Raw genomic sequence first — 26,342 nt, 5'->3', positions numbered from 1 at the left:
CTCTTCTGGATGTCTTCCACCTCCCCTCACTTCCTCAGCTGGTGCTCTCTGTTGTTGGAGGAAAGCCCCACACACACACTGTATCAAACCAGGCTGTAGTGCTTCCTCTCCTGCTTCATTACCACATGAATGGTTGCCATATTGCCATATACTGTATGGCTATTGTTGGCAAGTCACTCAAAGTCATTGGCTCGAACATGGTGAGCTAACAATAGCCAAGGGAGGAGGGGTTCTTGTTTCTGTTGGTTCCAAAGCAGCGATGGTGGTCTATCCTTAAAGCGAATTCTGGTTTATTACAACTTTGCTTTATTTTTTTCAATTTTGGCCATTTTTTTTTTATAATTTGTGATAACATTGTAGTCATCAAGTTAATTGTTGAAATCTCGGAACACAACAGCATTGATGATCAGACAGGTTGTAAACAAGCCAACAATCTAAATCCCTTCGTAGTTAAAACCAGTGGTTAACCTCCGAGTCTGAAAAGTGAAGCCAATGTAAAGGTGCCTTAAACTTGCATTCTTTCTAATAGTCCATTTGTATTGAAGTCTATGAGAAAATGAGCCTACTTCTCACTTGATTTATTACCACAGTAAACATTGTAAACATGAGTTTATGGTCTAGTTTCAAGTCTTCTTCAATACAGCATGATGTTTATTTAGTAAATTATGGTCCCATTTAGAGTCAAATAGACCATAAAGCAGGGGATGCTTTAGGGCGGGGCTACCTTGTGATTGACAGGTCGCTACCACGGCGTTGTCCGGTCTGGGAGTTGTCCGTGTTTTCGTCTTACAACTTTAACCCTTTCACAGTGTGTTTTCAGTTCATGAAAGTTAATTGTAACATTTCGGTCGCCTAAAAATGTCTTAGTCAGCGTTCGGTTGTACTTAACTCCACCCTCTCGTGTCACTTCTGGTTGCAAAAAAAACAAGATGGCGACAGCCAGAATGCCGAACTCAAGGCTTCAAAACGGTAGTTGATAAACCAGTGGGTGATGTCACGATGACTACGTCTACCTCTTATATACAGTCTATGGTTAAAATTCAAAATGAGCTGGAAATATCAGTGATAATTCTTCAGGGAGGCTGTGCAACATAACAAACAACAGACAATACAAACAAACCTAAAGAGACCTCGGGGAACAGTACAGTCAAACAAAAACAATGTAGATAACTAGTGTATTTGCTCTTTAGTTCTTCTGAAATACAAAACATGATTTCCATCGAGTGGGATTGCCAAGCCTTAAAACTATGATTTATTACAACTTGGGTTTCATTGTTGGAAATCTGGTCATTAGTTTCCATCGGCTATGATACCATTGGTGCAACAGGGAAATAACCAGGAGCATTCAGACGATCATACAAGTTGTAAACAAATCCCCAGTAATTCATTTGAAAGAGATAACGAAGGGGAACAGTCAAATTATTTCCCAAACTGGTCATTGTCAACATCCATCACAGTTTACATATTGATTTCTTGGTTTAACTTTGAGCTACTGTACTTGCCATAGTTGTGTTCGAGTGATTATAGAGTGGTGCAGGAAAGTCGATGGGTATTTAGTTAGATGTCTGTGGTTAACACAAGCTGAAGAGATTTTAACGTTTTGTTCTATGATATATATAAACATAAATATATCAGTAAATATCCCACTCATGAATTTTGAAGCTTTTATGTGTCTTAAAAAAGGCAGTTTCCTAACAAGTGGTTAAATGGGGCTAAGCGTCATCACACCCACTCGTCCACCTTTGCAGCCTCGTTGTGTATACTCACGCTCATGAAATGTTGTAGTTTGTTTATAGCTTAACGTTAGCTTTTTATCTCTGGCGATTGCATTCACACTTATGTGACAGTGTTATTATTAATGAAAGGAATGAAGACCAAAATTACAAAAATAAGACCCAAAATGAAATAAAACTGAATTATCCCTCAACAATGAGTGAACACAGTGGTGGAAGAAGTATTCAGATATTTAAGTAATTAGTAACTTAAGTTATCAATTAAATGTAATGAAGTAAAAAGTACAATATTTGCCTCCAAAATGTAGCGGAGTAGAAGTATAAAATAGCATAAAATGGAAAATCTCAAGTAAAGTACAAGTAACTCAAAGTTGTACTTAAGAACAGTACTTGAGTAAATGTACTTCACTACGTTCCACCACTGAATGTGCATCACAGAAACAGAACTGATGCTGTAAACAGGAAAGAGAAAAGAGACCAGAGCTGCTCTGGCTTCTGTTAAGTTGAACTATTGTGTGTTTGGGTTCGTGTCAGTGAGGGTCTTTCAGTTAAAAAGAAATACGATACGCGAACACTACAGGTCCTTAACCTCAGGGACGGTCTGCTGCCTGCGTGTGGTAAATCTCTCCTATTCTACACTTTCTTTGTTTTATTTTACTGCGCTCTCTCTGCCTCTCTCTCTGCCTCTCTCCTTTTCTTTTTCCCTCCATCATCCTCTCTGTTGTCTGTGAGCATGTTAACACTCCAGCCTTGTCACTGAGCCTCATGGCTCCATGGTAACCAGTCACACCATTCTTCTTCACCAGTGTGTGCATGTGTGTGTGTGTGTGTGTGTGTGTGTGTTGATGGGCGGGGATCGGGGTCTTGTTTAGTTTCAAAAATCCAAGGAGAGTCCTTATGAGCCTCTTGCTGTAATTCATGTAAATTCCCTTAAGACCCCGGCTGCTTTTGTTTTCTACATCGTCAGATCAGATGCCTGTATCATCACTGCTAGGCACAATTCCTTTTTTTTATTCCTTAAATGTGAAATTCATTCACTTAGCTCCTCTTTGAACCAGATACCTCAAGTTATCATGATAGTCTTGCTACGCGATACGTCCGACACCAGAGTCCTCAGCCTTATTTGTGCTGTAATGAGTTCAGCCAGAGTTAACAAGGCGAAAATTGATACAGACATGGACGAGGACAAAACGAAGCGAGGACAGTGCCGTGTCTGTGTTATCAGGGTTATTGTCACGGCTTATTACTTGATAGAGAATCACATTTAAACACTTACCGACTCGATGTGACCTGAAAACGTGTTCAGAGTACTCAAACAAACAAACAAGCGTTGAGAATTGCTTGTAGGAATAGGAATGCATTAGGAGCAAACTTAAAAGGGCTAAATCATCTGTACTTGTCTGAAGGATTTCACAAGCCTCCCCCCACCACCACACCCTGCCTCGATAGCCTTCTGAACCCATCCCCTCATTCTCTCCCTGAGCCAATCATATTTCACTCCCATTCACATTTCTGAATAGGAGTCCTCACTGCGAACACCCACTGACACACACACACACACACATGCAGACAGCGTGCAGCTCTAGTTAGGAGGGCTTGGTCTAGACCGCAGCGTGAACTTTGTTCTGTTAAAAGTTGCCACTGAAATATGCAGTTGCCATTGAAATATCGTTATTCTATTGGTGTCGTGACAAAGAGCGGGGAGGGCGCCGGTCCTATCTCAGTGTGAGTCTGAAGGCAGCGGTGGGCTGGCAGGGTTCGCCCAGTGTCTCTCTCTCAACGGAGTCAGTGTGCAGAAATAATGCCCATTAGACTTGGTCAATCACGCCCCTCGCTCAATGAAATATGGCCCTTTCACTCATTTCATACCATAATGCATACACCTCGCCGCTATCCATCATCTCTCCCAAACATGTCTGCCACTGTGAAGGCTTTTATTTACGATACATTTTTGTAAATGAATGGCTTCTCATGCTGTGACGTTAGATGCTGAGAGAAGCTTAACGTGATGAGTTATGTGTACGTAGAAAACCACGTTTCATTAGTGAATTAAGGTGGAATTCCAGCCGCAGAGGTTTCAGGTCTCTTGACCACCAGTGAAGCTCTGACGGGTCCGTAGGCTGATGGTTTCATCACGGTAAGTGGGTGGAAATTATATACTCGCTGTAGCATGCAACAATGAGCATGTTGTGAAGCCATTGAGCGTGTCCCACTGGAGCAGACAGGATTCATATGCCTTTTGTAGGATTATTAAGTGGCTATTCCCAAACCTGCTAGGAACACTAAGCCAGTGGAAACAATCGAGCAGTACTTATGATATTTTTGCTTAAAGGCACCCTGTGAGGTTTTCATGTTAACAAATAATAAAAGTTATGTTTAACATTCATTGTCACGCAACAAAACGCAATGTGTGCATCCTTGAGCTCGAACAAATGTGTTAAATGCATAAAACATTAGCAAGATTACTTGCTTGCAGTCTTCTTCTTCTTCCCTGCCCTTACTGGCGCATTGGTGCATGTCTCTGCATGTTACCGCCACATGTAGATCAGTGGAATAGTGTGACACCATTGGCAGATCCGTATGTTTATCGTTTCACTGGGTGATTAAAACAAAACGGGGACCCACTCATAGAAAAACAGCTCCATAGTGCTACTAGAGGTCATAAACACTACAGGGAACCTTTATGTAAAGGCAAAATTCTCCATTGCAAGTAAAAGTCTACTAAAACTATATCAGCAAAATTTACTAGTACCAGCTCAGCGGTAAAATGCATCAACATGTAAGCAGCATTTTACCGTTAAACCTGGTGGAGGTGGAGCTAGTTTTAACTACTTTATTTACAGTTAGTCCTGTGGTTCCCAACCTAAGGGGTCGGGCCCCTCCAAAGGGTCACAAGACAAATCTGAAGGTGAGCAAAGAGGGACACTAGCTGTATTTCCATTCACGTATTTTTATGCGCACATTAGTTTTGCACACATTTTCACGCAACGCTTGAGGTGGTTTTTGCCTTTGTCGGAAAAGAGTTGATGTGCTAAATGGGTTATGGAAACCCCTTAGCCGAATAAATTCTGACATAACAAACATTTAACTCACATGACTGATCAGCTGTTTCTGCTGCCGGCGTCTTCATGGATATTCCCATAGCATTCGAAACGCTTCGTCTCCGGACAGCATGAAACCTGGCATTAGCTGACATGAAAAAAAAAATTAAAACTAGACCAATCAAATCAAACTATAAAGTAATGAATCTCTATCTCTATCTTTAAGTGTATTTCACCAGTGTTTCTGTCTCTGACAGTGTAGCCGGACGTGGATGTCTTTTTCTCTGTACCCGAGTTTATTTGCTCCAAACCAGTTGATGGAAATGCACCTAATTCGCATTTCTTTTGAAAACAACAATTGAATGAAAACACGGGCCCCCAAGCCAAACAGGTTGAGAACCACTGGTTTAATCTTTAACAATGTATTGTATAAGCTCACCATGTTTTTGTACGTAAAATCTTAATCTGAAAAGTAACTAGTAACTATCTCTGTCAAATAAATGTAGTGGAATACAAAGTACATATTTCCCTCTGAAATGTAGTAAAGTACAAGCGTAAGGTAACACAAAATAGAGATACTCAAGTAAAGTACCTCAGGATTGTACATGAGCAATAGTGCACGTAGTTACTTTCCACCCCTGCAACTGAGAGGGGAAAACATGTTTAAAAAGTGTTTTTTAGATACCGGAGTCTAAATCATTGTTCAGTTTGATGGACAATGTGCTTTGAGGCAGCTAATGTTACATTTTGTGTGCTTTTGTAATGAGAGGAGCATTATTTAGGGCCGGGCCCAGAGAATAGTGACTCTTTCAAAGGGAGAGCTCCCACCATTGTTGCCCTCTGCAACCATAGCTAACGGACGCCAAAAGACCTTTTTCACGTCTATTCTTTTAAAACGGGTCGCAATAACACCGGCGAGGAGTCGGCAATAAATAAGCTTCCCCTCACTGACTCAACTAGATTAGATTGCACGGGGACATTTGTTGAGTGTAGGTGAGCACTTTCTCTGGCGTCTCCCTGTATGGGAAAGGAAGTCCTCAGGATGTGCCTTGAGGCTTTTTCCTTTTATTTGCGTAGCTTTACTGGTTTTACTCCACCTCCACCCTCCATTGAACACCCAGAGAGCTGCATTGACTCGAGCACAATCAGTGCAGCTGACAGTTATTCTGGTGTACATTTGATTTAACATGCAATTATAGTGTCAATGTTGCTTTCATGCTCTGCCAAATTCATATCGCAGCAGGATGTTACGCTCTGTCATCTCCTCATCCCGCTGACAGTTGCGGCGTCTGATACTAAACAAATAACTGTGTTTTAAAAAACCCCAGCCGGTAACTTTGCGGATTCTGGTAGCTGTTCATGTGATACCAGGAAATGTTTAACCTCTATTGTAGAGAGACAAAAGGTTGTTTTAATCCCACTGTGAGCGGGGAGGGAGGGGGGAGGGAGGGTCAGGGGCGGGACGAGGGAGGAGGGGAGGAGGTTTTGTGGGTGTGTTGTCGAGGGGGTGGAGGGTGGTTTTAGAGGGAATCGGCTCGTCTCTCTTTACTGTCACTCAGTCACAGCAGACACATCGAGGAATAAACAGCCACTGGGATTATAACAGATGAACTGAACTCTCACACTGAGGGGATTTATCATATTGACAGAGATAAAGGTGATGTATTCTCTCTTTTGTTAATGGGCATTTTTATGTCACCTGTTGTAGAAAGTGCAGCTTGTGATGCTCTTGATGCTCAGCAGGTGATAGTCCAGGTCAAATGGATTTATTGTTTAAGTCTTGAGGATGCTTCGTCACTCCTAAACTAATGAAACCTCTTGGATGAGTCTACCGCTGGAACAATTAATCCATCTAATCATCAACAATTTTGATAATCAAGTAATCGTTTGTTATTTAATATATATTAATTAATGGTGCAAGCCTCTCAAACACGAGGATTTTCTGCTCTTCCTTCTTTTATATCTTTGTAAATTAAGGCTGCAACTAATGATTCTTTACATTACTGACTAATCTGTTGATTATTTTCACGATTAATCGATTAGTTGTCGATTAAAAAAATGTCTGAGTGTTTTCGCAAATCCGAAGATGACGTCCTCAAATGTCTTGTTTTGTCCACAATTCAAAGATGTTCAGTTTACTGTCATAGAGGAGTAAAGAAACCAGACAATATTCACATTTAAGAAGCTGAAATCAGAGAGTTTTTATTTAAAAAATGACTCAAACCAATTAATCGATTTATCAAAATAGTTGGCGATTGATTTAATAGTTGACAACTAATAGATTAATCATTGTAGCTCTATTGTAAATTAGACATTTTGGAAACGTTTTGGACTGTTGGTCGTACAAAACAAGACATTTGACGATGTTAACTCGAGCTTTCGCAACTTGTAATGGTTGTTTTTCACTGTTGGTATGGACTAAACGATACATTGATTAGAGCTGAAACAATTAGTCGATTAACAGAATTTTTTTGATTTGCTGCTTTTCTTTGACTTATGTGGTAGTAAATCGAATCTCTTTGGGTTATATACTGTTGGTTGCACAAAACAAGACATTTGAAGATGTTAGCTTGGGCCTACATTGGACATTTTTCACTATTTTTTGACGATCTATACACCAAACAATAAATAAATGAGGAATATAATCGTGAGTAGGCCTAGATGATTCCCAAGATGTCTAATAAAACAGCAAATCCAGTTGGTTTTGTCTGCTAACTGTAGCCTGTGATGTATTGACAGGTGAGGATATTTCTTGCAGTGTGGTAAAATTTCCCGATCACCTTTTTTTTTTTTGCAGTGAGATGTCCATAAGAGCTTTTGACCTCTGACACAGATGTGTTATTAACATCTTCATGGATAGTTTGCACTTTTCCAGCACTTACACACCAACACAAGATCTTCATTTATTCTGCTTGTCTTCAGTGTAGCGGCATAAGAGCACATCTCGGTCTATGCGAGCCGCGTCCCGTAATGTAAATTCATCATAGGGGGAAGAGTGAGAGTGTTTCCGGCTCTAATTATTTCTCCCCTCTTTGGCGGTAATGATGCTTCATCGGGAGAGCGGTATCGTCTGCAGCCACACTCTGCCTCTCATTAGGCAAGAGTCTAAAATTAAACCCACAGGCCGCTACGCTGGTGCTGAGCCCCCTTCCCAGGTCTGAGGACACACACACACACACACACACACACACACACATATCAAAACAACACAGCCTGCAGGAGAAAACCAACAGACTCTCATTAGAGAAATGTGTGACACCTCACTACCTGGCATTATCTGCAGTGAGCCATGCCTGTTCAACCTGAGGACAACTCACTTTACTGGACACTCATATTTTGTTTTGCACGATGCGATTTAATGGAAAACGTAAACCTTGTTTTTAGATGCAAATTTTAATTTGTATTTCCCAAGTCTTTAAGGCAGTTAAGTGACTGCTGTAGTTGAATGAAATGAACAGCATTAATTCATCTATGTGTTAAGTCAGCATATCCACATACTGAATACTAAATATTTCATATATCAGTATTTAAATTCATAGAGATGTATTTCTTAAAGATATTCTAACAATTTACCCACCAAAGATGAATCATTTATGATGCAATTCCACTGTTTTGCAGCTAACGTGCAGCTTTTTTTGGACACCTAGGGGCAGCACAACAAGCTGTAACTACAACACTGATATAGAGTGCTGCAGGAATGAGTCCTAAAACCCGGAAATTAGTTTAGCATTTTAGCACTTATGGTTCCCTCATCTCGAAGTCAATGGGTTTTTTGAATGAGTTTTTTAGTTAGATGACTGAAATGAGGTCTGTGGTTAACAAAAGCTTAAGAGATTTTGTCCGACGACATAAAATATGTCAGTAAATATCCCACTCGTGAATTTTGAAGCTTTTACGTGTCTTAAAAAAGGTGGCTGCTAACAGGTGGATAACTGAGACTACTAAATGTCATCACGCCTCATCATGCCGAACACTAATCCACCTTTAACTTAGTGGTGACGTGAAGTCATGCAGCTGTGGTGTAGTTCGTTTATAGCCTAAAGTTGGCATTTTACTTCTAGTGATTGCATTTCCGTTTCAAAAATCAAGTGGTGTTCATTTGTGGAGATTATCTTGCTGAACAAAACGTCTAAGTATCATAAATGTGTGTTTGCCACAGAGTTTATTTTCTGCAATAATCTAAAACTCAATGGAAAAATCCCATTGGCTTTTTGTCGTGGGAACCAGGGCGATGATAACTTCCGGAAAGAAATACGTCATCCCTGCAGCTCTCTATATTATCACCTTTTAAGGATGATATAGTTGCTTTTTACGCATCTAGCAGATACGGAGCAGCATTAGCATTTGTTTGGAGTCGCGTTTCTGGCCAATAATGATTGTAAGTCCAATATTCACTCTCTGTTTTATTCAATAAATCCGGTCACATGTCTGTGTGACGTTTGTTGGTGGGCAGGTAGTGTGCAGCTTTCTGCTACTGGAAGCGACTCTGATGTTAGCCGTGAGAGTGAACCAAAACAGTAAAGGTGGCTATAAAACCAAAACAGTGAGGTGAAAGAACCCTTAGTAGAGCTGAGAGGAACTGCAGAGTCGGGTCATAATGCCCATGAGCGACCCCTTCAACGTTACACATTTGATCCATTGTTAATATAAAAATATTCATTAGAGCGGCTTAAAGACAAGACACTACAGGCAGAAACATGTTTTTCATGCACTGGTCAGTTTTGAGATTTTGGGCCATTTTGCTTCCATAACATCGTCGTCTTTCAGACTACTGGAAAGAAAGGTCCAAAAAATGTTTTATGGCTGTTGACTTTCTGATTTATGGAGTGATACAAAGAGATATCCAAAATATCCCCTGTAAAAACCTTTGACTCCAATATGTCAACAAAATGAAACAAGAATTTTGAACCTGGCTTTATCCAATGTTCACATTTCTTTTTGTGGACTTGTATTCAAATTAGCACAAATTTGACAAGATAATGCCTCATTTGCATATTTAAACATACATTTTCAGAAAACTTGTAATACAAAAAAGAATTGTCTTACTGTAAGTAATCAACATGGGGAAGTTTCATGGTGATATCTATTAGTTAATTTTTTTGCCCTATTCACCTGGGGTGTCTCCCCTTTCAGGATGGTTATAACACACATTTCCTTTGTTTATTTTCTGTTACCTCTAATCTTTTCTCCTTGTAAAATGTTGTGCTATCTATATTCATGAAAGATTCAGCAGTCAGTTTTGTTTGTCAGCACTTGTGACACGAGAGTGCTCCCCGAGGTATTGACGGCACCGCGCGCAGTCCTGCCGCTCACTGCCCACTGTCGGCATCCCATCTCAGGCTATTTTCAGTCTCGGTTCTCCGACCCTCTTCTTATCACCATGGCAGCCAAGCTGGACGGAGCTGAGCTTGACTCCGTGGTGTCTAAGAGCAGAGGTGGGGCGGCGGGACGGCTGGCTCGATGTCATAGGGTGGAGGCCGCGTTTGATGGGATCAGCCCCTCAGCTCGTTCAGACAGGATGTGGAAAGGTCACTTAGTTGTTGTGTTTTATTCATATGGGTCCCAGCTGTAATCAGATGTTTCACTGCTGTCTATCTCTGCACAGTGAGGCAGAAAGTATCCTGTACAAGAGCTGCTGAACAAGATGATAGCTGAACTGTGCACAGGTATGGTGTCAGCACAGGTGTCAGCAATAATACAATGTGATGCTGCGAGTGAATAGCATGTATGTCAGTGGTTTTTAAAATCTGGGTCAGGAGCCTTGCAAATTCAGGGCTTTGGGAAGTCCAGATTTCTTGTTGTAATATTCTCTAAGAAGCAATATGTTATTATATGGTTATGAATCCTTGAATATATGGTTTCTGAATCCTTGAATTGTGCAAAAGGTTGAAATGAATAATGCAGGTTTTAGGAGAATAGCATGAAAGAAACACCTTGTTTTGTTTTTAGACAAGCTTGCTGCTGAGATCGCACAGATGCTGCAGAGTCAAATCGTTGTCGGTGAGACAAAACTGAGATCTTGAGAGAAAACAACTGAAGAAAAACCACATCTGTTATTTGTGTGAAACTGAATTAATGTAAACCTGTAGCTCGCAATTGTATCTGCGTAGCGGTGCAGAAAGCAGTGTTCGTATTTAACCGAGTGGAAACGGCGGCGTCTCTCAATGGGGCCTCCACACTCTTATTTGGAGCAGCAGACTGAAGTCGATAAGCCTTTTTCTAGAAGTAAATTGGATTGGCTTCTTCAATCATTTTGCCCATCGATTCTGGTAGGTGTGTCTGTGTTCAGTGGGACGGTGTTTGAGGAGAGGATCGGGCATGAAATAAAGGATGGAAAGACGTAATAGGAAGGTAGGGAAGAGAATAGATATAATGTAAGGAGGATTATTAGGGAGGAGGAGAGAAATAAATGGACAGGATAGGTTAAGAGAGGACATCTGACCTGTGACCTTGTGTTAAGAGATAATAAGAAAGGGAAAGAAAACTGACAGAATAGATCAGAACAGGGGACCTTTTCTGACACTTGACCCTCCCAAATTTCCACGATAAGAGCAAAGAGTTGTCATATGAAACATACTTTAGTACTTTGTTTATCAGCAAATGTGATGATCTTTTTAATCAAAAGTCTATATCTTTTGAAAATATGTCAACATCTACATATCATTTAACATTACTTTCTGCATTGGGGGTCTTTGGGATTTAAGGAGAGGGGAGGATTGAGTTCTTTTCATGTCTGCATATTATGCGACTCCACATGGGCTCCTGAACGTTAGGAACCAAAACTCTTAAGATCAAAGAAGGGAGGAGGTGAGATGAGATATGAGAGAGCAAAAGGGGATCGGTTATGGCAAGTTAGAAAGCAGGATATAGCACAGGAGGGGTGAGGAGAGAAAAGGAAAATGAAATGTGTCATGGAAATTACCTGTAAGCACTCAAAATAATGCACAAAACCCAGATGATTTAAAGAAACAATATACCGCGGAGAAGTCAGTAAGAAGTGTCACAACAGAAAGTCGTGTACTTCACATTTTTATAGCACCTCGAGGAAAAAGAAATCACATGATTAGCTTCTGTGCTACTTATACAAGAAGTTTGATTGGTCAGCAGGTCATTACTGTATTTCTGCTCTATATCTGCTACCACATCTAATGTGCAACAAGCTCTACTTTAATGTCCTATAGTGCGTGATCAAGTAGCGCGTGAAAGTAGATTGAAGTTCTTGCCGGTACTACTGGGCTCCCCAGACCTTCATTGCTTGATATTGTTCTCCTCCCTCCCGCAGCTTCATGCATCCCTGAACACACGATTCGATGCCTGTACGGTGTAGAAAGAAATAAGAAACTCTAGACATCATGTATAGCACATTTTTTATTTAAATGGTGGAAGTGCTGCAGAATAATTTGTAAACGTCGACAAAACTTTTCACGTTTTGAGTTGTTGTTCCGACTTTTACCAGTCGGGATCTTGTATTTCTGATTATTCTGACAACACTCTCGCAATGTTAATGAAAGTGAAACAGCATTGCCATATATGTCAACAAATCGAGCTGTGATTAGAGATATTTGATGCACCACATAGATGTACCAGCAGGGATACATAGCCTACAGTAGTGCACAGATGCCGTTTTCATGGTTGCCACGCATAGTGCCTGGGGTTTACTCGTAGAGCGCTTGTCTGCATGAGGAGTGCAGTCAAAAATATGGATGCTTATGCCCTCTCTCTGACCTTAGCCTTTACACCCTGCTCTTCAAAGTTGACACACAAATGCTTCATGTCAATTTACTTTCACGGAAGACAGTATTGAGCAGAGGAGAAGACAGAGGAGGAGACGAGGGAAGAGGACAGTAGATAATAGGAGAGGGAGGGAAAGGAGGAGTATAGAGAAGAAGGAGATCACGGGGGATGAGACGAGACAAGAGGAGAGACGAAGGGAGGAGACGTGTCTCTCAGCAACAGGCTTTTGCGTCTATCAGTTTGGATTACACACACTGAAAATCCATGTTCACACTTTGCTTTGCACAGCTTGGATGTTTGCTTTCTTTTCACCATCAAAACTTGTCGCAGTTGGAAGTGATTTAAGTACCTTTCCAAAGAAGAGTCAACACACTTAGGGATGATTATGCATTAAAAAAAATTACTCCTTCCACAAGACCAACTGTTTGATGAAGAGAAGAGATTTCATGTCGGAACATCGTGGTGTGTGATCTGTGAGGATACTTTCAATATGAGAGGGCTTTTAGCAGTTTGTGATAGAACCAAACATGCAGTAGGAGGCCCACTGTGGTGTCAAATTGATGTACCGATGGAGTCATGTTGGTACAGCGGAGGCTTCGCCTTGTACACATTAATTTAAACTTTTTAATGTTCAATAATGCATACTTGTAAGTAATTGTGGACTCACCTCAAATGCTCAAACCATTAGTACGTAAAGTTTATGTGAAAACGAAGAAAGAAAGAAATGGCGACATTGAAATACTTAAAAAATCCAAATACCAAACATACATAAGAGTGCTTTTTCTGTTATTATTGTTGGTATAGTAACAGTCTGTAGAGTTATTTTAAGACACTGGAAGGAAACAAAAGAGTGGGTGGTTTGAAACAGCATTTTACAAATATGTGCTCAGTAGAATAAGTGGGGATATAGATGAAGGGTGTCTCTTCTGGGACCGGTTCTGGGAATACATTAAAATAAAAGATAGATCTAAATAGATTTCAGTGTCCTCTGTGACCATGTGATCCTGTGGTAGGGCTCACGATATGTGTATGACATGTTTTCCCTTTTTTGTGGTTTTGTTTTTGTGGTTTTGCTTCTGGATTTATTCATTTATTTGTTTATTTTTTACTGGATTTATGTACTGGAGTCTACTTATAATATATAAAACAGGCCATGTCATCCAGCAGCCTGGAAACAATAAATCACCAGTTTCAGATACGATATTTGCTGATATCACAAAGTCTGCCACGATACGTTTCTATTCAATTCAGGGTCCTTCAAACAATACGAGATGATATCATATTTCATATATATATTTAACACAATCAGTTACATTTATATCAACTCACATAAAACAGCTAAATTAAAACTTGACAGTTTTATTCCTGGGCTCTTCCAGATATTTAAATGAAAAATAATCTATTCTTTTTAATACAAATAATAAAAATAGACCTCCTGTTGTTCACTATAAAGTGCTACGTTTCTCATGTTTAAGTGCAAATGGTTTTTTTTAATCAAAATTTCAAAATAAAGGCTGATCTTAAAGATGACGATATGTATCTATGTTTTCACTTTGCATCGATGATATTGGATCGTTGATCATTGAATCCATATATCGATCCAGATCGATGTATCATTACACCTCGAGTACCAAGCCTTTCAAAAACCAATACAAATTAAAGTAAAAAAATAAATAAATCGATGTACTGGATGTAGCCGTGCAAAACTTTCTCCCCAGAAGCCTTATTAAGAAAGATGGTATTTTCTTTTCTGCTTGGTTTAAAGCGCCGAGTTGTTTCCCCAAAGGGAGAGCAGAGAAATCTGAATTATGAGCACTAAAAATTGTATTCTCTCCCATTTTTCTTTAACCAGATTGAAGAAAACCACAGAAGAAACAGCAGACAACTTGCCAGGGAGGAGGAGGAAAGAGGGGATTTGAGTTTCTCTGGTAAGTTGGAAACATTTCTCTTTAATTTTTTCCCATCACATCATCTTCACCAACATCATTTTCCAAAACAGTGTGAACTTCCTGCCTCTCAGAATCAAACGTTCTTGTTCTTCTCAAAGGCATTTCCCCTCCCCTTAGGATGTGAACACACACAAATGTCAGTCTGTTTGCCATGCCTGGCAAGTGTCTCCAGTCCAAATATCTTCATCTGTGCTACTGCCAGACTGTGAATGTATTAATATTAACATTCTCTGTAGAGCTACGGCTCTTTCTGTTTCGGTCTCTGATGTGATGCCGGCTCTTTTTACTCCAGCTGTAAGCCAAAGGTCACCGCTTGCTTGACTGGCATTTGTCCACTGGCAAAGTGTCTTTTTGTGTCGGCCTCCATTTTTGGCAGCGAGGTTTGGCAACGCTGTGTTTCAAGTGTCCAACTGTCTGTTTGATGCATATGGTTGTCACGGTAACACACCCTCTCATCCTCGCCCACTGCTGTGACAGTGGGCGTCAATACGTAGCAATCACAAAATAGCACTTAGAGCCTATATTGTGCTCGGCGCCTCACTCTTATTGACACATAATGTGTCGTAATGGAGCGCGCAGAGGTAGGAAAGTTCCCTAATGGCGGTCGCACAATTAAGAGCTAAAGTAGCTCCCTTAAGCACGAGGTCTCCGTGTGCATTAGAGCCCAGAGAATTGACTCACAGGTTTTTTTAAATGATGACCATCAGCAACCTTTGGTGCATCCCCATCATTCGGAGGTGCTGAGAGTGTGTCTGTGATTCAGCGGGGAGTTGATGTAATGCCCTGTGAATTGAGGTGACACGGTGTGATGTGTGTCCACCGCCCAGCGGAGTGTGAAGGGAGGATCCCACCTCGGCCTTCGCAGCACGCCGAGCCGGGAGGGGAGGCTGCACGCACAGCCGAGTGGAGAGTTAAGGGACTCTGACGGCTCGGAGCTCATCTACCTCTGCTGTTAGTGCTACGCTTGTTTTATTTTTTGGCGATGGGGGGGGTGTGGGCTCGCTCTCTCTCTCAGTTTATCCATTTATGTGCCTGTTTCAATCCTTCGCTTTGCCTCTGCATATCTGTCAGTCTGTTTGTTTCTCTCCTGTCATCCCGCTGTGGCAGTCGCTTGTTGTTGTGAATGTGTGCTGCAGGCCAGAGAGGCTGAGTCCACATTTTTCAATGGCCGAGTCATAGAGGGCCACACTTAGGAGCTGCACACCGAATGTGCGGTTTGAAACACAGTGAGGCGTGAAGCGTCCATTGTGAGCGGGCAGCATTCAGGTCCCAGGCCCTCCAATAGAAGGCCGCAGAGGTTTCTGTTTACCTCCATAGGGCTGTCTTTCACCGGTTTCTCTCACGTGGTCGTCAGGGAGTGTGGTATTATTGTTTGTGTGTTTTAATGCCAAGTGGGGGGAGGTGGGAAAAAGATTGGGGATCAGCCAATCAGAGCAATAGCTGTGATATTGTTAACGCTACATGATTGATTACATAACCCAGTCTTTTCATATCCAGTGCAGTCAGAAAGTATTTGTGAATTGATGCATTTTCCATTTGACTCTGCTCCAACTCATTTGATTTGAAATGAAAATGTGACTGTGAGGTTAAAGTGCTGACTCTGGCTTACGGCATATTGGATGAACAGAAGGACACGCAGCCCTTTTAAAGCCAGCAGAGTGCTGCAGGACAACAATCCTCAACACACAGAAAGAGGCCACCAAGACGTTTTATGGCCAAACTCTTGATTGTCCACCTGACCTCGGGCCAGCTCATCATGTGTTTCACTTGCTCGCTGATGGCAAAAAGCCCCTGAAACAAGCGAGAAGTGCAGATGGCTGCAGTACAGGCCTGGCAGAGCAACACCAGGGAGGATGCCAGTCCTCTAGTGATGTCTATGGGTTGTAGAATCCAGCCAGTCATTTTCTGGACTATATTTGCAACCAAATATTAAATCTGATGAGATATTTTGAAGAAAAGAAATCCAATATGGTTCATGTCCGGCTGGGGATATTAGTTTGTTTCACATCATTCTCCTTCTCTCCCCCTCATTTCCTGTCAAATCTCTAACAAGGTCAAATACAAATCAGAGTTGGAAAGAAGAGCCAAAAACTGTACTCAAGTAAAAGTACTGTTGTTTTGCAAAAAACTTCTCAAGTAGAAGTAAATACAGTCATCAAAATTATTACTTGAGTAAGAGTACAACAGTGTTTACTGAAAAGGTAACTTGAGTAGCGAGTAACTTAAATAAAATAGATGTTAAAAACACTGGCACATTACTGTGTTATATTTGTATTTGATGTGGATATGACTGGAATTGTTTCAGCCACAGATGATCTTCCTGAAGTGAAGTGAGTCTTCATCTCCTGATTAGATAACCTGCCACATACACACCAGACAGTACTCCCAGTCTGTATCTCTCAACTGTGATCACTAAATATTACATTAATATAATATTATAGGCTACTCTAGTATACATAATAAGTAAAGATTTTTCAAAATTACATTATTTGCTTGTTGTCTCCTGTATTATATTATTATGTGAAAAAATAAATCAGCAAATCTGAAAATCTCTCCAATCATGTCTCAGTCAGCTCAGTGTCCGCACGGTTCTCTGATGTACTGACTTCAGACCAGCGTTCAGTACCGGAGCCCACTGTACTGTGTGCTGTTAGTTTGTCTGTAAATATCAGCTGCTGGCGCTTTTTGAAAGCCATAACATTAACAATACTCCTGCAGTAGCTTCAGTACGGTAGGAGAGTGGCACCAGACCTGGAACCAGCTGACCACCTGCCTCTTAATGGATTATGAATGCATAAAATAATAAATAAAAAGTAGCACGATGAATGCATCCAAATGTAATGGAGTACGAGTAATAATTTTTCTCTAAAAATCTACTCAAGTAAGAGTAAAAGGTATGCTGCATTAAAACTACTCTGACAAGTACAATTTACTCCAAATAGTTACTTGAGTACATCTAATAGATTAAATAGAGCTACTACTCACTTCTGATAAAAATGCCCCCAAAACACTCGGATTACTACTAAAAATACTTTTCTTTTGTTTCCTACTTAACATTGTGCTCACCAAAGTAATTGCTGGGAATCAGGATCATGGCAACATAACTACAGAGAAGCACATAACAATGGGTATAATTCTTACACAGTTTGTGAGATGTGGATGGAAACACATTCAAATTAAAGCTTAGAGTCGGCATTTTAAACTCAGAGTTATTGTTTAATTTCAAATGCAATGTACTGGAGTACAGAGCCAAAACAAATCTGTCTTAATACTCTCACTTTAGAATAAAATACTTGTACCATGTAGTTAGTTTTCTCCAAATTAAAACCCTAAGGATTGGACTCTGAGTCACTGACTCTCTCACAAAAAACTCTTTTCCATAAATGCCAGCATACACGAACAGTGTCGTCTGTGAAGCAGCATCGTTCTCGCACAAGGTTAGAAAGCAGTGATATTACTCAGCAGCAGTTCTGAGATCAGACGAGTAGCAGATGAGTAAAGGGATTCAAACAGGCACCGAGGGCCCTTGGGCTGCTCCCAGCACGCACTGTTTCAGATGAACGCGTCAAGACATTTCTTAGGTATCACTTTTGGTACCAAGCCTGACAATTCTGTGACGGTTCTTTGTGTCAACACTCCTGTGTGCGTAGAAATGTGTGTGGATGTGATTGAGTGGATGTGTGTGTGTGTGTGTCTCTTAGTGTCTCTGTGGCCACATGAGAAGCAGAGACAGGGAGGTGCAGGGAGAAGTGTCAGAAAGAAGGACATGAATAAACAAACAGATGAATAGATGGATACAAAGACAGTGAGGGAGAGAAAGAGGCTGAGTGATGTGAGAGAGGTTGGTGAGGCCCCTCCTGAGGGGCTCCCGCTCTCCTTCTCCTTCTTCCAGGGTTGTGGAGGAAGCCGACTTCACGCACAACTGACTCACACGCTGTTCAGCAGACAGCCAGGAGAGTCTGAGGAGACACCGATCTATATCCGGCTCTGCATCTCCATCTTTATTTTTCTTTTCCCAGCTCCTTTCACCTTCTCTCACCTGCACAACCTTCCTCCAGGCCTCGTTCTGCCTGCACTGCCCTCTCTGTGCAATTATCTGCTCCTGCCTCAGAGATTTTCCTTTTTCCACACTGCTGAATGCATCTCTACTCATTCCTCTATATTCCAGGGCTGCAGTACCAAAATCTGAATTTTGCTGTTCAATACGAAGATTTGACTCTTTTTTTTCTTCCATATAGACCTTTTAAAAACTTAATAACATAAACATACTAAATGGGCCCCTTTGTATTTCCTGTTGCAATGCTTGTTAATTCGTAGCTGACAGGAAATAAACTTGGACCAAAGCTGTTGCCCTAGCAACAGAATGGAAATGAAAAGGTTTATATAGGCTATCTGGCAATCAGAAAATCCACTGGCATGACTTACAGCGATGAGAGCATAGTAGTAGTAGTAGTATATTCATTTGTCAGCTAGCCTGGCTCTGTCCACAGTTGTGGTTTATCATGGAGTTATATGCTGGAACTATTTCTTGGACAGAGCCAGGCTAGCTGTTTCCCCCTGATTCCAGTCTTTATGCTAAGCTAATCGGATTCCTGGCTCTAGCTCCATATTTATCATTTACCATCTTCTAATCTAACTCTTAACAAAAAAGCCAATAAGCGTATTTCCTCATATGTCGAACTTTAACAGAGTGATCCAAGGAACTGGATTTCTTATTGAGCTAAAGATGTTCACACAGAATACTTGACTGGCCTGAGAAGACAGATACTGTACCTTTTTGAAGTAAGATAGTAGAGCTTGTACTGTAGTCTACTCGCCTTTAGTGTTTGTATTATTCATATAGACAGAGCGATAGGAGTAGAGGAAATGTCCTACATGTGGTTTCAAACCTAGTTAATGCATATCTTCTTTCATTGTCCATACAAAAAAATGTTCTATCAAAGTACAGAATGGTACAGAGACGGATTAAAGCTCTTGATGTTTCATCTTTTTTACTTGATATGCTTTCTTCACACTGTGGACGATGTATCGACGTGGCTCCAGGACAGAGAAGATTGTCCTCACACCATCGTAAGCTGGTGAGATCTATCTGTTTCGGAGGGGCCTCTAAGAGACCGAATGATTTATGTGGCTGTTAGGCGTGGGTCCTGGTCCAAGGCCAAGTCTATCTGCTCATCAATATAAACAGCCTGCTCTCCGGGTGTTGTGGTGGAATACAAATGGCTGAATTTAGATGTAACCCCTCGCTCACCTGCATCTCAGCCAATAATAATGAGAAATCTCTCTCTGTACCTGCTGAGAGTAAAGGAATGAGGTATGAAACGTGAGAGCACACTGAAATAACAAGCTATATACTCTACATTTATCTCAGGACTTCTAATGCTTGGTCAATTACATCACGCCTCTATCTACCAATATTTCATTTTTTCTGTTTATAGATTTTATTTCCACACTATTGGATGTTGAATTATAAAATAAGCTTAACGTGACTAAATGTATGCATCTTTGTGGATTGAGTCGTTACTTTACGTTTTATCAAATCTGAATTTCGAAACCCTGCCCTGTTCACAAATGATTGCACACCTGCGTTTGAATCCCACTGTTTAATGTTTAATGCTATATTTAGGTGACCATAAAATACATTTATTCATTCGTCATGTGTAGACAGCGGAGGCTGAGGTGGTTCCAGCAGAGGTACTGTACCATTATCTGTTATGGCAGTAATTCATTCTCCCGTCATATTTGACCCTGAGGGCATAAACACACTGAAACACCCCCTGGTCTCCTTTCCTGCAGGCGAGTCACACACACCTTGTCCAGCCGCGCTGCTCGACCTCCCAGCGCCGTCCTTTTTCTGTACACGCACTGAAACCTTCCACTAAAGCCTCGCCCAGCCATTATCCAACACTCAGCAGGTACTTCTCCTGCATTAGCAACCGGTCTCATCCCGTCAAACACAGACGCAGGACAGAGGCTGTTATAGCGGAAGCCGGGCGGACTGTTAGTGTTAAACGGGAGCAATGTTTCCTCCGGAATCACCATTTGACAAATGAGCGCTGATGGAGCAGTTCTTGCCGGGGCCATTATTTCTGATGGGGCCAGACGATCTGTAAGGATGGAGCACTGTTTGTCTGAGCTGCGACGCCCTCCGGGCCAAACACCGAAACTCACTCGAAACGCACTCAAACTCTCCACATGATGGATGAAAAAGGGAAAATCTCTAAGCTATAACACCAGGAAACTTTTTTTTTTTCCAGTTGTGAGTCTCTGGTGAGATTTCACGTCACGTCTTCACTTAACTTGAAAAGGGAGTTTTACATTTGCAGCACATAAAGGGACTTTCTTTATGAGAAAGCTAAGCCCTTCATTAGTATCATTAATACTCATTAGCCAACGTTTCAGTCATCCGGACCCATGAGATGGATAGAAACATGTTCACACTAAGCCTTGGTGAAGCGCCATCAGTCAGTCACCACCAGAGGCTCGCCTGTGTATTCTTTAATCTTCAAAATTCGCTCTTTAATTTCACAAAAAACAGTGTTTCAGATAAAACGGGGTCATCCAATTACTTGCTCGCAAAAAAAATACTTCCATTCGCTTAAGGGAGATGTTTATCCCTCTCCCTGTTATTTCACTTTTGGTGAAATATCACAAGTTTCTCAGCCTCAGAACTTAATTAGATCAAATTCCATCAGAAGTCGTCGGATGGGGAAGATTTAAAATGAAAATCACAGCGCCGCTCTTCAGTTGAAATACAGTCAGAGGAGTTTACTCAGGGCTATCTTTGATGAATTGTTCACCTCCCCTGGGTTGTTTGTTGAGTTTAGCATATGAAAACCTGACCGGAGAAATAGAGTGGCCATAGCTCAAGCCGGCGTAATCAAAGCTCATTGAGACTTGGCTGAAGGAGAGTGTTTGGATCAGTGCAGTTGGCACACACACACATTTTCACATTTCTGCATGTGTTATTTCGGTGTCTCGTGTGGATTATATTCTGTGTGATTCAGTTTTCATACACTAACAGGTTGGAGGAATGCCGTGTGTCTTGTTTCACTGCTTCTGCATGATTAGAGTGATGGAAATATGTCTAATATTTAACCAAAACCCAAAGTGTCACTTCAAGTCGATTCATCACTTTGATGGACTATTAATGCCAGCAATTTTGATGATATATGATATGTTGTGTTATGTTTGCAAAAGAACATTAATCAAGAACAAGGAGAGATGTTATGTACCGGGTTTTAGCAAATTGCTATTTTCTACCCGTAGTCTCTGGGCAGGTAGGTAGAATAATGAAATAGTAAGAAAATTAGACATTAAAAGAAACTAACAAATACTCCCCCAATCATCCATCCCCAACACACACAAGATTACACACAAGACCGGACATGTATTTAGATCGGACATGTATTTAGATCAATTGTTTTAAGTAATTTCTAGAGCAAAAATGATAAAACATTTGTCTGTTCCAGCTTCAGTAATGTGTGCTTCTGTTTATTTCGTCAACAAAAACAATGACAAAAAAATATTCGTTTACCTTTTTTCCACAACAAAAATGACTAAGCAATCTTTGAAAACTAGAACTATGATGATAGATATTACAGTTTTTGTAAAATAATAAAAACTAAATGACGTGTCCAGTTTGACAGAAATTACTGTTACTGCTCCGCATGTACAGAGTGAATATACAAATGATGTGCAGAAATGATTAGTCAATTAATCAATTAGTCAATCTTCAGAATACTAATCACCAACAATTTAGGTAATTAATGAATCATTTGGAGTAATTTATTCAGTTTCTCAAATATAAACATGTGTTGCTTTTACCTGCACACCTTGTGTGGAAACAAGACTACAGTTAAATAAAAATTCAACTTTGAAAACTAAAACTTTGACAAAAAGTGACATTTTTGTCAACAAATAAAAACTAAACGATGTGAAAGACTGACGACTGGACATATAAATTAATGGTAACACTTCCTATGATGCCCACGTCTATAATGCATAATACACATACATAAAATGACTTATAATCTAGGACTGCATCTAACAATTATTTTAATTTTCGATGAATCTGTCTGTTATTGTCTTGATTACTCTATAAGTTGTTTGGTCTATAAAATGACAGAAAATGGTGTAAAATGCCGATCACTGTTTCCCAAAGTCCAAGATGACGTCCTCAAATGTCTTGTTTTGTCTACAACTAAAAGATATTCAGTTTACTGTCATAGAGGAGTAAAGAAACCAGAAAATATTCACATTTAAGAAGCTGGAATCAGAGAATTTTTACTTTTTTTCCTAAAAAATTACTCAAATCGATTTATCAAAATAATTGGCGATTAATTTAATAGTTCAAAACTAATCGATTAATCATTGCAGCTGTATTATAATCTGCTTATAGCACTGTATAATCATATAAAGCACTCATAAATATCCATAATACTTTATAACAATAATCATAACACTTATAAAGCATTTTATAAAGACTTATATCATAATACTTTATAATAGCAGGTCACTCAATGGAATTGAGTGACCAAAGATCATAGTGTTTTATAATTTCCATAGTTGTAATACATTATAATATTTTAATAGTGCTTTATAATCATTGTTATAATGCATTATAATGTGATTATTAGTTACTGTAAGTGGTCATTGTTTGCTTTATAGAAAGTTTTACCAAATTAATTACTGTTTTGATGCAGTCTGCATGCATCTTCGAAATCGCACATTCATTCTTCCGATTGGTAAAACAGTTTCCTCTGCTGCACCAAAATATCTCCTCTTTTGGAGTTTCTCTGCTTCACCTGTTACACTAATAAGCAGGATCTTACATTTCACTACTGTTATGTCTCATTTAATAAAAAAAAGAAGTAATGACAGATTAATCAATAAATAAAATAGTCATAAGTTGCAGTCATATTTCAAAGCTTTATACTTTTATTGAGTGAAAGTGTAACTCTTAAATCCTTAAAATGTAGCTCATCATGTTTTCAGAAGTTGTGTAGCATTTTGGAAGGGTTAACTCCTGATTGTGTCTTTCATTAAAAAAAAGGGCCATGATTTGATTTTCTCACATTTTGAAAGGGCTATTGTTGTGTCCTCTCTGTCTGAAATTGGATGGTGAGTCCTTTTAGAGAGCAGCGAAGGGGAAATGATTTGTATTCACCTGCCGTATCTGAATGGAGTTGAGGAGGGGCTGAGAGAGAGGGGGGGTGGGCTATTACATAGTGCTTCCTTTATGTGATAATGGATTGCTCTGACATTCACACACATTGTGGTGTGGTGTGTCTATCAGTCAATACTCACCAACTCGTGGGATGAATGGCAAATTTTAAACAGACGCCATTAAAGAACTGTCCTACAGGTGACAGGGTTATGTGTTTATACGTGTGAATACGCTGCACTAACACATGCAACATATGTGTCTTGTCATCATCCAGTCCTGCAAATGAATCCTTTTTCTTTATTTTTTTTTTACGTAACTGCCCTCTCTTTTATTGGCCCGGCTGGGCAACTGGATTCTTCTGTCAGCCGCACAAAAGAGACAAAGTGGAACCGGGGCCGGGCGGTAATGAGCAACTCCTCTTACAGTGTTACATATAGTCCGGCCTCGGTGTGGGGAAGCCTTCTGGAGACAATGGAGGGTTTTGAGAGGTCTGGAGCCCTCTGAAGCCCCTCTTTGATTGGGTTTCCTGGCACTGGGCTCCAGTGTTGGGGCTGATTGTGGAGTGGGAGCTGTAGGTTTAGGGAGGGGGTGAGGACCCTCCTCTGCGCTGACCTTTCACAGACACAGGTGGGGTGAAGGGGCTTGCGGAGGAGGAGGAGGAGGAGGAGGAGAAGGCCTATTGTTGCGCTCTGTGAATGTAGAGGTGGCACTCAATAACACTAGACCTCGCTGCCTCTGTCCACCTGCCGGGGATTTTCTCACCACTGCTTTATCACTGGCAAATTACATGTTCTGGCAACAGATTCTCCCAGCACACTGTCAGTCTTCAGGCTTTGTTATCTGATGTTGTCCGTAGATTTTTCTAGACAACTGCTATCATATTTTGCTCTTTTTTTTAACCCATGCTAGTGGCATGGCTCTAGGTAGGGCTGTCCTTGACCAAAGAAATTCTTAGTCGACTAACACAAATGTGATTTTGTCGACTAATCGATTAGTTGATTTAATCGACAGATCTTTAAAATAGTTCCTTCATAAAGATTCACATAAAAGCACCACTTTAAATCTTGTGTTTACCAGAGATGTGCTCATAAGTTTCTTGGAAATAAATCATTCAGCATGAAAAAAGCTTAAAAACCATTAGTTGACTAATAGACTAAGAGGAGGCAGCCCTAGCTCTGGGAATGGCAATGTTGGTCTGTCATCATTGGTAAGTCAATCCACCTCTTTGGTCCAGACTGAAATATCCCAACAACCATTTGATGGATTGCCACGACATTTAATACAGGTATTCATGGTCCCCAGAGGATGAATTCCACTGACTTTGGTGGTCCCCTGATTTTTCCACTATTGCCACCAACAGTTAATCATTTTTGTCTTTTAGTGAAATATCTTGACTACTGATAGATGGATTGCTATCACATCTGGCAGAGATATCCATGATTGCCTAATATTGAATCCTAAAAACTTTGGTGATCCTCTAACTTTGTGATATTGAGTGACGTGTCTCAATAATTGCTAGCATGCTAACATGTTAAACTAAGGTGACGCTCATGGTATAAGCATTTTACCTGCTAAACCAGTGGGCTACCTCCGGGTTTGAGAAGTGAAGCCAATGCAGAAGTGCCTTAAACTTGCATTCTCTCTAATAGCCAGCAGGGGGCGACTCCTCTGGTTTGCAAAAAGAAGTCTGATTGTATAGAAGTCTATGAGAAAATGACCCTACTTCTCTCTTGATTTATTACCTCAGTAAACATTGTAAACATGAGTTTATGGTCTCAATCAAGTCTTCTTCGATACAGCATGATGTTCATTTAGGTCAGATCACCAATTATGGTCCCATTTAGAGTCAAAGCAGGGTACGCTTTAGGGCAAGGCTACCTTGTGATTGACAGGTCGCTACCACGGCGTTGTCCGGTCTGGGTGCTGTCCGTGTTAGCTCCACCCTCTCGTTTTTACTAACCAATGGGTGACGTCACAGTGACTACGTCCACTTCTTTCAGTCTATGTGCTAAATATGAGCATGTTAGCATGCTGAGCATTTAGCTCAAAGTAAAGCCTCATAGTGCTGCTAGCATTACAGTAGACTCTTGTTTCAGCATATTTTAGATGTCTTTACATTCTTACAGGTATCTTTGTAAAGACTGCATGATTAAAAGGTCTTTTTCTGTCATCTCTTTTACTTGAAATGCCTCTGAGTCACTTTTCACACTGCGGATGAATTGCTGCATGCTGTTTAGTCTGATAATGAGTACTGACATGGCCTCAGGGCAGAGAAGATTGTGCTCAATAAGACCAGACCTCGCTGCCTCTGTCCAGCTGATACTTTCTCGCTAGCAAATTACATGTTCTGGTAACACGCAGTGGAAAGAGATTGTTCCAGCCCACAGTCAGTCATGCTTTGTTATCCGATGTTGTCGGCAGATTTTGCTCGACTGAATGGTACCACACAAAGCTCTAAATGACTCGTCGCTGCCTGCCTGCCTCTACTGTATCAGCACAATTCAAATTCCACCAGAACACTGTTTATTATACAGTAGCGCTTTTCCAGAAAGGCCTGGTTGAATTAACTGTTGACTCTGAGCAATCACACACAGACACTGTTTCTCTGTGTTACCCCGGCTGACATTGCCCACAGGAGTTCATTTGCTGCAAAACATCACGGCTGCTGGTCGTTGTGTGTCAGGGGTGAACATTTCCTCCACCGCCTGTCTCACAC

General features: G+C 40.7%; 1 protein-coding gene across 15 annotated transcripts in view; it reads left to right on the top strand.

Moving 5' to 3' along the window:
- The window catches only part of LOC141765970 (neuronal cell adhesion molecule-like), a 97,527-nt gene that overhangs the window by 27,581 nt on the left and 43,604 nt on the right, over nt 1–26,342 (top strand). For 14 of the 15 annotated variants that reach the window (XM_074632354.1, XM_074632346.1, XM_074632344.1 and 11 more), the window contains exon 2: nt 14,361–14,436. The gene's annotated coding sequence lies outside the window, so the exon portion shown is untranslated. Of the gene's footprint in view, nt 1–6,306; nt 6,432–14,360; nt 14,437–26,342 lie in introns of those variants that run through there. The other variant, XM_074632340.1, reaches the window with a different exon arrangement.

The sequence above is a fragment of the Sebastes fasciatus genome, chromosome 4, assembly GCF_043250625.1.
Source record: "Sebastes fasciatus isolate fSebFas1 chromosome 4, fSebFas1.pri, whole genome shotgun sequence".
NCBI classification, from domain to species: domain Eukaryota; kingdom Metazoa; phylum Chordata; class Actinopteri; order Perciformes; family Sebastidae; genus Sebastes; species Sebastes fasciatus.
Note: the sequence above shows the minus strand (reverse complement) of the source record. Positions and strands in the feature narration are given on the sequence as shown.